Source organism: Panthera leo, chromosome F3, assembly GCF_018350215.1.
Source record: "Panthera leo isolate Ple1 chromosome F3, P.leo_Ple1_pat1.1, whole genome shotgun sequence".
Classification (NCBI taxonomy): Eukaryota; Metazoa; Chordata; class Mammalia; order Carnivora; family Felidae; genus Panthera; species Panthera leo.
Genome location: NC_056696.1, coordinates 26798849 through 26812744, shown reverse-complemented (window position 1 = coordinate 26812744; position 13896 = coordinate 26798849). Strand labels below are relative to the sequence as shown.

Here is a 13896-nt window from a genome sequence, read left to right as displayed (position 1 = left end):
AGCACTGGGCCCGACGCCGGGCTCGAACTCACGGACCGCGAGATCATGACCTGAGCCGAAGTTGGACGCTTAACCGACTGAGCCACCCAGGCGCCCCTAGTTGGCTAAGTTCTTAAATGGCTGAAACAATCGTGGCATCTCTTCTGCCACACCCTAACTAACTTCGTACAGATTCATCCTTTAATACTCTGATACCTTTATTTAATGTGTGTATATGTGTGTGTGTGTATATATACACACTGCACATATGCACACATATTTATATACATACTTAATAATACACATATTTTCACATGTTTGTGATGCTCTGTATTCATGCTGCAACTCTAATGCACACAATACTGTTCTTCAGTGTTTGTCCTTCCATGAAGTACTTAAGGACCCAGCAGAAGACTGTACCATTCTGAATTCACATTGAACAGCATACACTATATTGTATACTTGTACAATATATTTAAGCCTATTCCAAGAATGTTTCCATCTAAAAATCCCATTTTTCTTACCTGTTTTTCAGAAGAGGAGTTAATGTTTACTTAATAGAATAATATAATAAGAAATAATGTTTAAGAAGATGGCTTTGCTAACATATAGACCTGGATTTAATTTCCTGTCTGCCACTGAGCTGCAAAGAGTACCTCTTTTCTTAGATATCCCTTAGACATCTCACATTCAGAATGCTCTAAAGTGAATTCATTGTCTCATTCTTCTACCCTAAACTCAGCACTCTCCCTTTGTTACCTTTTACCACATTTATTACACAAGATAGCAACCTTAGTTAATGCCTTCTTTTCACTTATTCTCTGCATCTAATTGCTCATCAAGACCTGCTGATTCCACCCTTGAAAGGTTTCATGAACTGTATCCTGGATTGTAGGAATTGTCTCTTTAAGTGCTCTCCTTACTGGAATCTGGCCTGTTGTCCATCACCAAAGCAGTCTTTCCAAAGTAGACATTTAATTACATGATTTGTATATCTTAACTATTTATAATGGCTTCCTATTGCCTAAGTAATGGACTCATTCATGTTTTCACTTGTTCAGGTTTTCAACAAATAGATATTGAACTTCTGCTATGTGCCAGCCAGTGTTCTAGATGCTGCCTGCACAGCAGAGAACAAAACAAACAAAAAGTCCTGTACTCATGAAGCTTGAATTCTAATATGAGCATATCCAATTGTTGCATATTTTCATTTAGATAAATGAAAAGGCAAACCCTGTTCTTGAAAAGGAATATTTTAAATCACAAAGATGTTTCTTTTCTCTAACTTTAATATTAATAAACACAAATAAGACTTTCCTTTTTTAAATGTTTATTTATTTTTGAGAGAGAGAGAACATGCATGCAATGGAGGGGCAGAGGATCTGAAGTGGGCTCTGAGCTGGCAGCAGTGAGCCTGACATGGGACTCAGTCTCATGAACCATGAGATCATGACCTGAGCTGAAGTCAGACACTCAACCGATTGAGCCACCCAGGGGTCCCCAAATAAGATTTTCACTTTACTAAATTGAAACTTACTTGAACACTTATATATCTAAGAATAACCAGGGTATTGCTTATTGCTTAGAACATGAGGAACAGAGACTTTTTCTACAAGTAGTAAATTATATTCTAAAGCTATAGTAATTGAAACAATGTGGTAGGATGTAGAAATAGGAGGACCAAAAAGATGTGTGTGTGTGTGTGTGTGTATGCATGTCTGTGTGTGTGTGTGTGTGTATATATACATATATATATATATATATATATATATATATGTATATATATATGGGTGTATATATCAACACACACACATATATATGAATTTACAATAGTATATATGTCATTTCAAATTAGTGAAAATGACCTATTCAATAAAAGGTGTTAATCTGTGGCCAGCACTTAAAAAGAAAAAATTGAATTAGATCCCTAACTCTCATATCTTATACCATAATAAACTGCAGGTGGAGCTAGTACATATGTATATTTTTTAAGTAAATCATAAAAGTATTCAAAGAGATTATGCACAATTTAAAATTCTTCAAGGGGAAGGCTTTTATAAGGATGATACAAATTAATAAGCCATTAAGGTAATAATTAATACATTTGAATTTGAAAAAATAAAAATATACTACCATAATTCATTAATAAAATCAAAAGACAAAACGAGTTAGTTTTGAATTTTATTTTAATTTTTTATTTTAGAGAAAAAGAGAGTGTGAGGGTGAGTAGGGGAGGGCAGAGGAAGAAAGAGAACATCTTAAGCAGGCTCTGCTCTTAGCATGGAGCCTGATGTGGGGCTGGATCCCACAACCCTGGGACCATGACCTGAGCTGAAATCAAGAGTGGGACGCTCAACCAACTGAGCCACCCAAGTGCCCCTAGTTTTGAATTTTAGATTGAGTCTGTAGTGGATTAGATGTAAATTTTTTTTTAAAGGTGATTGGCTAGTAATAAGACTATAAAAAGATCTGTTTGTGAACAGAAGATGAGGATATCAAGCACTGATGACTGAAATATAAAGAGAAAACTCGTGAAGATTTTAGGCGGTAAAATTGTCAGGATATGGTAAATGAGCGACTGTATTGGGTGAGGAAAGATCATGGAGGATATCCCAAGATTCAGTTGTAAATGTCTTGGAGAACTTTGTTGTCATTTACTGAGATGAATAATAGAGGAGAAAAGAAAAAAAGAGAAAAAAAGCTCTTGTTCTGGGAGAAAGATGCTTTCGATTTTAGACAGAGTTTGAGGTTGGCAAGGGCCAAATAAATAGATAAGATTAGCCAATATCTGTGTTTTAAGAACAGAGAGAGAAAAGATGTGACATGCTATCAGGACATGGTAGAGCAAATGGTAAAAATAGACAAGTTTATCCAGGGAGGACATATAGGAAAGAAAAAAAGGGGCGCCTGGGTGGCTCGGTCGGTTAAGCGTCCAACTTCGGCTCAGGTCATGATCTCACGGTCCGTGAGTTCGAGCCCCGCGTCGGACTCTGTGCTGACCGCTCAGAGCCTGGAACCTGTTTCAGATTCTGTGTCTCCCTCTCTCTCTGCCCCTCCCCTGTTCATGCTCTGTCTCTCTCTGTCTCAAAAATAAATAAACGTTAAAAAAATTTAAAAAAAAAAAAAGAAAAAAAAAACAGAGCCAGAGATAGAGATTTATCAAAAATACTAACCATTAAAGAGTTGGAATATCAAGATTGGTCAAAAGGAGATCATGAAAACACCACATCATGAAAGATGAAGAAGTACAGGGTTTCAAAAAGGAAGAAGAAAATCCCAAATGTTGAATGAGTCCTAGAGTCATTTTCAGTCAGTCATCTTCAGTCAGTACAAACATGACTGAAAAATAGCTGTTGAAGTGGGCAATGTGAGGACCTGGCTGGTTTTTAAAATTTTTTTTTTAATTTTGAAATAATAGAGAACCCAGGAAATTGCAAGAAAAAAAGTACAGAGAACTCTTCATGTACCTTTTACCTGGTTTCCCTCAGTGATAACCTCATGCATAACACCATAGAACAATACCAAAACCAGGAAGTCGGCATTGGTACAATCCAAAGAACTAATTCTGACTTTGCAGGTTTTACATGCGTGTGTGTGTGTGTGTGCATGCACACACGTGTGTATAGTCTCATGCAGTTTTATCAGGTGTAGAACCTGAATTGTGCAGCCACCCCTACAATCAAGATGCAGACATGTTTCGTCACCACAAGACTTGCTCATGCTCTCCCTTTATAACACACCATTGTCCCTTAGCCATTCCCCACAACCCCTGGTGACCACTAATGTGTTCTCCATTTCTAATTCTGTCATTTTAAGAATGCCATATAAATAGAATTATATAGTAGGTAACCTTTTGAAATGGGCAGTTTTTTTCACTAGGTAGAATTTCCTTAAATTCTCCCCAGATTGTTCCATGTAACAATAGCCCATGCCTTTTTACTTCTGAATAGTATTCCATGGTGTGGATGTACCACTGTTTGTTTAACCATAAACCCGTTGGAGGACATTTGGGTTGTTTTTAGTTTGGAGCTATTACAGATAAAGTTAGGATGAATATTTCTGCATAGATTTTTGTGCAAACAAGTTTTCTTTCCTCTGAGATAAATGCTCAAGAGTACAATTGCTAGGTCATATGGTAAGTGCATGTTTAGTTTTATAAGAAACTGTCAATCTTTCTAGCATGGCTGTACCATTTGATATTCCTGCCAGCAATATATGAGAGTCCTATGTTTTCCAGGTCCTCACTGGCTAGCTTAAAAATAAATAATAGACCATGAACATTAATATCACAACTTTATGTTGATATTGTAAGACAATATAAGTAATTTGGCTAACGATGATTAAATATGTGACTTTTTAAACAATATTATGAAACAGTAAATTCTTAGAAAAAGAGAATAAACAAAAACAGAAAGGTAACGTTGAGTGTGTAGAACAGATGAATAACTTTTAATTTTAACAATTAAAGGCTTTAAAGCAAACAGATTAATCAGCACAGCTTCCACTAACTTCCCTCTTCATCTGTTTATTAAAGAATCCAAATTAATGTTCCTTATCTTGCATGACCTCTCAAAGTTTAGCGGAACCTACTTTTCCACCCTTGATCCTACATTCCTCTCCTTTAGCCTTGCCACACACCTGCTGCTACTGGATTTCCCAGGTACACATACCTCCATTTTTTGCTTTGCTTAGAAGAAGCCACCTCTCATAACCCCCTCCACTTGCGTGCTTTATTTGATTGGGGATTCATCTTGTAAGGTGAAATTCCCCATAAGTTTCCTCATCTGTTTCCATCGCACTATGTAAAATCCTCTATTAGAGCCCTTGTCTTATAGTTATCTGTGGATGTCTTTGTCCCTTTCATAAAATTATGAAGGCAGGCACCATGGTGAGTTCATCTTTCTTTCCCTAGCACTTAGCAAGCATAATTAGTATGCACACAGTAGGCTCCCAGTAAATGCCCTCATGTAAACAAATCAAAGGCCATCTTCCTGTTTGTGGGATGTCTGTATTTGTCAGAAATTTTCCTGAGATCTTGGGCATTGTTTTCAATGGGTATAATGCCCTTGAAGCCCAAGTTTAATATTGGCTGAAGAGCTGAGCACAGATTAGTGTAATAGAACTCCCATTATTTTGCTAGTATCAAGGGACAACTCTAAGAGCTGTGTAGACCTTCTCCATTACAGGGAGAAAGAGGGAACATTTGTCATTATCAGTATGGTGGACATGACCCAGTGTAATCAAATCGTTGCTATTTGAGAGGCTTTTAAATGGCTTTCTTTGCTGTCATAATTTGTCCCACATGCTCATTTCACTGTAGCATTTGTGTCAAAATCTTATGCTTTTCAAGATTAGAAAAGAATTTTATGCTTGAACCTAGGTCTCTTTTTCTGGTCTGTGGAATCTCATAGTAATTGCTTTCACCACATGGAAATTTGTAATAGTGTTAGAACCTCACTTCATTCTGAGCTTATGGCCCATAGTCAAGCCCCTATAATTAGACATGTTTTCTGTGCACTTGCAGACATGGGCACACTGAGGTGGCTGAAATAATACCTCCCAATTTCCCCAGTTGATAATCACAGTCTTTACAACTTGGTTATATACTGGGTACTTGGCATTTCTAGCTGTTAAGTTCTGATTCTGTTAGAGTTGTGGTTGAATTAAAAGTTCTTTATTTTCCCCTTGGTGTTAAGTGAGCCACGACATTCTCAACACTTAATTATCATTGCATCCTAAAATATTCCTGATTTAGCAAAAATATTGAAATTACTTTTTCCCAGTTGAAGAAGCAAACTCAGATATGTAGGGAGAACACTGAGATGTGTTCCACAGAGAACCCAGGAAATGGACAGCAACTGAGAGCATTTGGAAGAATAAGAGGGACCCCAAAGCCAGTTTAGGGGTTCACGTTACTATTACCCATATTAAACTAAACTTGATAATCAGTCTGTTTAGCCAGAGGGCACATCCATAAGCTGAAGTTCACCAGTCCAGAGGAGTTCCCCTAACCCTCACCAGAGTTGACTGAAATGGCAATAAAATAGGTTATGATCTTCCTCCCTTCTCCTCCCGTGGCCTTCTGTGCTATACACAGGGCAGTGTCTCCTCTATCACCTTGCCACTACATTTTCACATTACACTATTCCCTTAGATCAAGGTTGCCAGGGGTCAAATACAATACGAGGGAGGGGTGACCTTATTTGCAAATGTTAATATCTCAGTCAGCAAGTGTCTCTGACCAAGAACTGAGGGAAGAAGATACAGATAATTTAAGTGGAGGTAGACAAGGAGACGAAACATTTATTTGCTCCTTTATTAAAATACATTTTCAGCAAACATTTATCAAGCACATGTGTGTTGGGCACTCTGGGTTTGATAGTGAACGAGAAGATGAGGCCCAACCCCCTCATGAGCTTTATATTCTAAGACAGAAAACGAGTGAGTAAACATACAAATACCATGATATTAATGGTAAATGTCATGAAGAAAATGAGCAGGCTTTTGGAATAGCAGCTCTAACTCTCATCTTAGAATGGGGAAGAAAATCAGACTTAAGAGAATAGCTACCATTCCTGGACAGTCTGCATGGGTCTGACCTCTATGTCAGATCTGTGGATAATGCTTTTCTCAGCTGACACAGCCTCTTCCTCACTGTTCCCTACAGGAGAACTGTGTGCTTTTCTCTAAGGGATGGTGCATTTACTCTGAAAATGTCAGTTTCCAGCCAACTTGGCTACAAAAAATAACCAAGCAATAGTATCTTGAATGTATTAATTAACCTGTGTGGATCTCAGTGTCCTTTGCTCAGTGGTGTTCAAAAGGACGCCTCTGTGTTAACTAGTGGTGAAAGATACCTGAGTGGATAAAACAACTTAATATTCTTTCCAGAGATAAGGAGCCAGAATCCAGGACTGTGCTGTTACTGGCATACCCACCCTCTACATTCCCTGTGCATACACCTATGAATAGAAAAAAAAAAAAAAGTCTAAAACGGTCAGAGGGAACCTCAAGGCCAAGTTGTGTCCCAGATTGGGTACCCCCCAGAGAGGAGGTGTGTTATTCATTCAGTCACACGTTTCTGGCCTCTTTCCTCAACACTGTCCTCAGAAGTGGTAGCAAATCACTGTCCCTAGGTTGGGCTGTGCTGGTCATTTTCACAGATGAATTAAGCATAAGTTACCCCTTCTTTCTAGGAATTCTTGTCCATCTAGTCTTTCAACCTTGGTCAAGATTTGCTCCTGGCTAAATTTGAGAAGTAGGTGGTATTTATATTTGAAATCATGCACACTTGCTCTCCCCCAGTTTACTGTCACTCCTTCCTTTTCCCCATGCTTTTGTCAGCAAGGAAAATGATTTGATAGACTAACTAGTTCACATGCGGTGTTTTGGTCTGGGGTTTTCTGAAAGAAGACCCTAAGAAAAGGATTGGGTATTCGTGGTTTATTTGGGAGGTGCTCCCTAACTGCAAAAGGGAGAAAGCAGGAGAAACCGAGACAGAGAAGAGGGAAAAGCCAAAGAATACACATTAATTGAGAGGGTTACTAGTATGGACAGCTGAGGCTTAATCTACTGGGAACCTTCTAAAGAACCATATAGAATGTACCTCAGAATTGCTCTACCAGGGCTTGAGAAATTAGGATATATATTTATATATAATCTCCAACTCCTGTCCCTCCTTGAGTGATGATACTTTTGGGTTGCCCTGTTTGTGAGCTGAGCAAGCTCCCGGGGCACTGGAGAAATCCCTTAGGCAGAGAAACAGAAAGATGTGAGCACCTGAGGTAAGAGCTGTCACATCTGTCAAAGTACACAGGATCTGTCAACTGCAGCTTTAGGACAACTCAGAGGTGGTCTGAGAGGATTTGAAGTGGGACATCCAGGGCATACGCTGTATGTGGTCCATTCAAGGAGTATTTCATTTGTTCAACATTTGTTGAGCACCTATTGTGTGCCATGAATAGTTTTTCTGAGGTTAGTGTCCAGGCGAATTAAAAGAAGCAGGGTGAGAACAGATCTGAGGCATGGAGAGTCTGGGAGAGCAGGTGTTTCGCTGCCCCGAATGATGAGATCCCTCAAAGGGCTGGAAAGATAGGTGCCCTGGGAATAGGTATGTGCTTAGAAGCCATGGGCTGGATAAGACACATCTGTCACATCCTGCAAGGCCAATCAGAGACCTGAACGTTTAGGTCAACATGACCCTACCCCTCCCCTATAACCTTATTCCTCTTCCCAAGCCCACTTGATGGTCCATGCCCTGACACCTGCCATGCCAGCTTGAAGTCACTACCCTTTCCTCTTCTTCCTCCCCTCACCAGCACACCCACGATTGCATTTAATCCCAGTCTGTACTTTTCCTGCTCAGCCTTCCTGCCCTTTTCACCCTTCTCCTCACCGTGAAGTACAGTATTCCCATTATCATTACTTAGTTCCCCATCTACACAGCTAATCCTGTTAAGGACCAATTTATGCAATGCTAGAGTCTGGAGCTTTTATGACTTAAGCAATTGAGGATCTCCTTATGTTACCAATGATGAATGCTATAATAAATAAGCAGTCTCAATTAAAATACTCATTCATCATGTTTGATGTCACAGAAGTCTAATATCGAACTCAATAGGTCTGTAAATTAAAAATATTGCATTTCAGTAGCCAGATGGTCATTCCTTCTTAGAACTTCTGGATGCTGTCCCCTAATCTGTGTCTGGCCCCATATATCAGTTTCATGCCCCCAGCCTGTGTCTTCTAGCCCCAGTCCACTTCTGTTTCCCAGGGGTAAGAGAGCAGAGGAGGGCTATCAGGAAGGAGGGACTCTACTACAGTCCACAGCACTGTGCTCATCCTACCCACCTGTCTTGGGTCACCTGGAACGCAGTCCAGACAGCCAGAGCCGAGATCCTCAGAGTACCAACCCTTTGGCAGCTGTACAAACCAAACAACCATTTCACCTGTAATACTCCCTCAGCTCCCTGTGGGTGAATGAAGCAGATGGGAGCAAGCGCTAGCCTTTCTCAGGTGGCTTCCGTGCAGAGTGGAAGTTCGGGCTCTTTCTGCCCTATTTTGGTTTCCTTTCCCTCTCTGTCTCCACCTGCCTTTTGATAGTAAAGGTTAACATTATAATTAAACAATCAATTTAGCAGATTTTCTTTGGGGATTTCCTTTCTTTTCCTTTTGGCAACTGTAGCTTCTCTTATCTCCAGAGATTCCCTGTGAAGTATGTCTGAGGTGTTTGTACTTTCCTTCATCTACCATTGTTATTTTCATATTCTTAAAAAAAATTTTTAAGATTATTTATTTATTGAGAGAGAGAGAGAGAGAGAGAGAGAGAGAGAATGCATGAGCAGGGGAGGGGCAGAGAGAGAGAGGGAGACAGAGAATCCCAAGCAGGCTCCATGCTGTCAGTGCAGAGCCTGACATGGGGCTGGATCCCACGAACCATGAGATCATGACCTGAGCCAAAATTAAGAGACAGATTGCTCAACCAACTAAGCCACCCAGGTGCCCCCATTGTTGTTTTTTTTAAATGCTGTTTTCCAGGACTAACAAATGGTAAATAAGAAGTAGCATATGCATGATTTATATAAGCAGGAAGGAATATATTTACTTCTCTCTGCAGGAGAAGAGACGGAGGCAAGCTAATGGCTGTTACCCAAGGCCTTGCTCCCAAACATCATGGGGATTTGGGAGTCTAAGAATATTAATTGGATATAGCGAGAACAGTGGCAATTTCAAGTACCCAGTAGGAACATGCTGTGCTGAAGTAGAGTGTAAGAAAAATTTACCTGGTGGTGATTTGGTCTTAATTTCTTCCATGTTTTGTTTCTTGTACAAAACATATATGTGGCAAGAGATGGGAACAGGAAAAGAGAGTTCATGGAGGGGAGAAGAGAAGAAATAAACTTTGAAAATTCTAGTTGCCATGGTAACATAATGAGCTCCAAAAGTGGTATCTCTGAACTAGTTTTGCATGGAAAGGCAGGGGAGCCCAGAAGGAAGGAATTAAAATAATACAAATAATAAAACTGATCATGAAGCAAAAAGCACCTCAGAAGAGCCACTGCTTGCCACTCTCTGGGGGCCTGGACTGCTGAAGCTGCTTGCTCCTGGTTGACCACAGCAGAGCTGGTGGGATTATGCTTCGGGGCTAGAATGCTTTTCACAACCTCCTGGGCTTTGGGCGAGGCGCAGCTCAGAGACTCTGACAAAAGAAATTGTCAGAATTGTGTGTGAAGGTTAGCATGCTGAGAGCCCCCTTAAAGCCAGTCTCTCCTCCTGCCCTGTTCTCCTGCCTTTCCTCCCTCCCACCTGCCATCCTTCATAGCCCAGCATTAGACCTTCCAGTGGATTTCACTGCAGCCCAAGTGACAATGTGTGCTGTATCACTTTTACTGCAGCAGTTTGGAGCAGAGCCCCCATTGCTGAGCATTCATTGTAACTGTAAAGCTCTTCTCCCCAGCCAAGTGCCCCAGAGCTGTGTGAGCTTTAGAAAAGAGCAGGCAGCATTTAGAAGCATAAAATTAGAAGGTTGAGAAGGAGTTGTAAGTAATGGTTTATTGACCACCCTTAAATTGGAAATGCACCTAAAGCATCTTAGAAATGTTTACTCTGAAAAAAAAAGGTATTTTAATAAATCCCTCAAAACCCCCTTATTTCATTCAAATGTTGTTCCATTTTTTTCCTCATTAGACTAGCTATGGACATTGCAATACATATTCTTTTCTCATATAATCAGCATTTATTTTACAGCATTTTGAACAAATCTGTGAGTTAACTCACTTGGGCTTAGAACTGGGTGAATTTGGGGATCCTGCTGCCACCTTGTGCTTGCTCGATACTGGTCCTCACTAGTCTCGTATGTTATTAAATCTCTACCACCAAGCACAGTAGCTGGCACACAATAATTACTTAATATATGTTTGTTGAGTGAATAGAATGAGTGCTTGATTCTGGTTGAAGTATCAGGCCCTCTTTATTATATGTGCTCTGGCTAGACTCCAACAAAGAACTCTCTGGCAATGATCCACATCAAGTTCAACAGATGACGTATAGGTGTATATATACATGAACTAATACCCCCGAGGAGGGCAGCACCTCTATGGAAATAAGCAAATCATTGAGTGAGTTGTTTGGATCAGCAAATACTAATCAACTAAATTTCCAGCCCCTTTCACATATTATTGTGTGCCTAATACTTCTTATGCTTTAGAACCATTTGTTAGTGAGGGGAACCTCCTTTTCCCTGACTTCATGTTTCCATATGGTGGAACTTCCTCTAGAAAAGTCTAGGCTTCTTTCCTCACCCTTCATTCATTCCTCCTGACTTGTAATTGATGAGCTTAGAAGAACTGGCTATGCTTTTGTCAGCCTGTCTCTTTTTAGAACTGATCTGCCCTCCAGGTATATGTATTCTCTCTTCCTCTTTGTTCTGAGCTTATGGGGCCAGCACCCTGGAACAGGGCAGGCCTGGGATCATGTGGTTGTGCCTATGACAAGGTGGCTGAAAATGTTGGGGTAGACATTAGTGATAGAACTAAAGCCACATTATCCAATGGGCTTTATCGAAATATTGCTGATATCTTTATTTATCTGACTCCTGCATATCCTTTTTCTCTCAGTTATATTTAAGAGAATAAATATATTGATCCCCATAGTACTGTTGTGTTTGATTAGAAAGGCTTTTTTTTCCCCTTTAAACGTGCAATTTTCAATAATATAGTGTAGTCTCCAATGTGATTTTCATCACATCCAAGGAATCTAGAAATTCCAGTGCACATACCTTAGGATGTTTATTTTGAAGGTCAGTTGGGAAAGAGTAGTTAGAGAATAGAAATTATCTTTATTGCACACTTGATTAGTGTGTGACCTTCTGGTCACTGAAAATAGGAGAATGTAAAAGAAGTATGGGAACTGGTTCTTTCTCTTGGGGGCTTATATCCTCCCCAGGAAGCTAAAACCCACTGTTCTTTCATATTGGGGGCATCACCGCAGTAGGTATTGTGTGGCTTTTATCATAACAGCAGCTTTACAGAAGATGTGGAATTTGAGCTGGGCTTTGAAGGGTGCCTAAAGTTTACATAAGCCAGGGATGGTGTGGAGTTCAGGGAAGGAGCATTAGGTGTGGGAGTATTAGGTGGGCACCAGCTTTGAGGCAGGCCCTAATCTATTTGTGGGATAGAGAGGGCACTGCATTTGGGAGTGGGGCAGACAAGGTTGGATCAGTTGATTCTGGCCAGATTTGGGAGAGTCTCACAAAAGAGGGGATTAGGCTTGATCCTGCAGGTGGGTGATTATTGTGGGTACCAGATAAAGGATACAGGATGGCCATGTGGGTCATAGAATTTTCGTAAAATTATCTTGCAGACCTGTCCTATGCAAGGATATCTGCTTATCTAACTCCCCAGCTTCTTACTCCTCCAGAAACCTCTGAGCTACTATGGCATGAGGACCATGGCTGGGTCTCTCAGTCAGCCACTCGGAACTGTTGGCTCGATGTGCCTGGCGCAGAAGTTAGGTTAGGCTGCTTCTATAAAGACAGAGCACTTATTTTGCCCAGACCATGGCTTTGAGATTTGAGATTAGATATCAGGATGTGCATTGTTTCAAATGAAAGGTGTTTGCTTTTTGTTTAGATAAATGAAAAATCTGAAATAATAGTCAGCCTTCACCTGTAAACACACCACTATCTGGGAGCCATAGCAAAGGGCTGTATGCAATAACAATAATGGTAATAATAGCTTCTCTCTGTAAAGTGTTTCCTGCTTGCTAGGCCTTTTACTGTATTTTGCTGCATCTCTAATATGTAGGTCTCTGACAAGGACATGCCAAACTGGTGTTAGGATTTTAATGTGCTGGAAATAAATACAGACAAAAAGGCAACACCTGATGGGAAGGTTTTGGAAGGGACCCTTACCAAAAGTGGGAGGTAGTCCAGCATGGTGGTTTCGGAATTAGAGGGCTCAAACTTGACTCCTGACTCTTCATTTTACTAGTTATACGGCCATGGGTGGATTTCTCCACCTCTATAATATAGTTTCAGTTTCCCAGTCTGTAAAATGGGGGTCATAATACGTCATAGTTTTGTTGTTGTTGTTGTTGTTATTGTTGTTGTTGCAAGTGAGATAATTAATGCAACGAACTTAGCACAGTGCCTGGAACATAATAAATGTTCGGTAATTATTATTAAGGGTCTCCTTAACTAGCCTCCTGTGAATCATAATTTTTCTATCATCCATTGTATCTTTGAGTTGAGGCTTTGAAAAAGCCTCTAAATAACTAAAAATATGATATATCATCAAAGTTACACATTTTCTCCCTCATGTTCCTTGAACATCTTTGTGCAATTCGTTTATTAGCACCTCAGAATAACAGAGCGTCGGGAAAAAGGTACCCAGGAAGGACAAAATCATTTTGATAGCTAAGGACTGGAGTTGTAAAAGGTAGAGAAATCTGGGGGGGAAAAGAGGCAGGTTAAAAAAATGTACTGAATAACCACAGTATGGTAGGAAAAAGTCATGTATTATCTATTTAATCCTCATGACAACTCAGTAAGATAGGCTAGGTTCTCCTCACAGTACAGATAGGGAAATATGAACCATTGAAATTAAGTAACTTGCCCAAGAATCCCCAGATACTGAGTGGGGGATCAGGATCTGAACTCAGATCTCTCTTCATCCAAAGCCTGTGTGCTTTGTCTTATATTATGCTGGCCCTTGGGGGAATGCACAGAACAGCAATGCCTATTGTAAGAAGTCAAGCATCCTGGGGAAGCCAAGGGGAGGCTAAGAACATGGTGCCACAGAGCCCAATGTAAATGTGTAAAAGAGGCAAACATTTCCCATTAACAGGTAAGTGGGGGAAGGGTGACGAAAGATATATTTTCACCATTTCTCCTTCCAGTGTCCCTTAGGACTCATGTGG

General features: G+C 40.3%; 1 protein-coding gene and 1 long non-coding RNA gene across 2 annotated transcripts in view; one reads left to right on the top strand and one right to left on the bottom strand.

The window, feature by feature from the left end:
* Positions 1-9839, bottom strand: part of LOC122211804 — a 28282-nt gene extending 18443 nt beyond the window's left edge. The window contains exon 1 of the long non-coding RNA XR_006198847.1: positions 9762-9839. This is a non-coding gene — a long non-coding RNA (uncharacterized LOC122211804). The remainder of the gene's footprint in view (positions 1-9761) is intronic.
* The window catches only part of CACNA1E (calcium voltage-gated channel subunit alpha1 E), a 382346-nt gene that overhangs the window by 247839 nt on the left and 120611 nt on the right, over positions 1-13896 (top strand). The window lies entirely within an intron of this gene.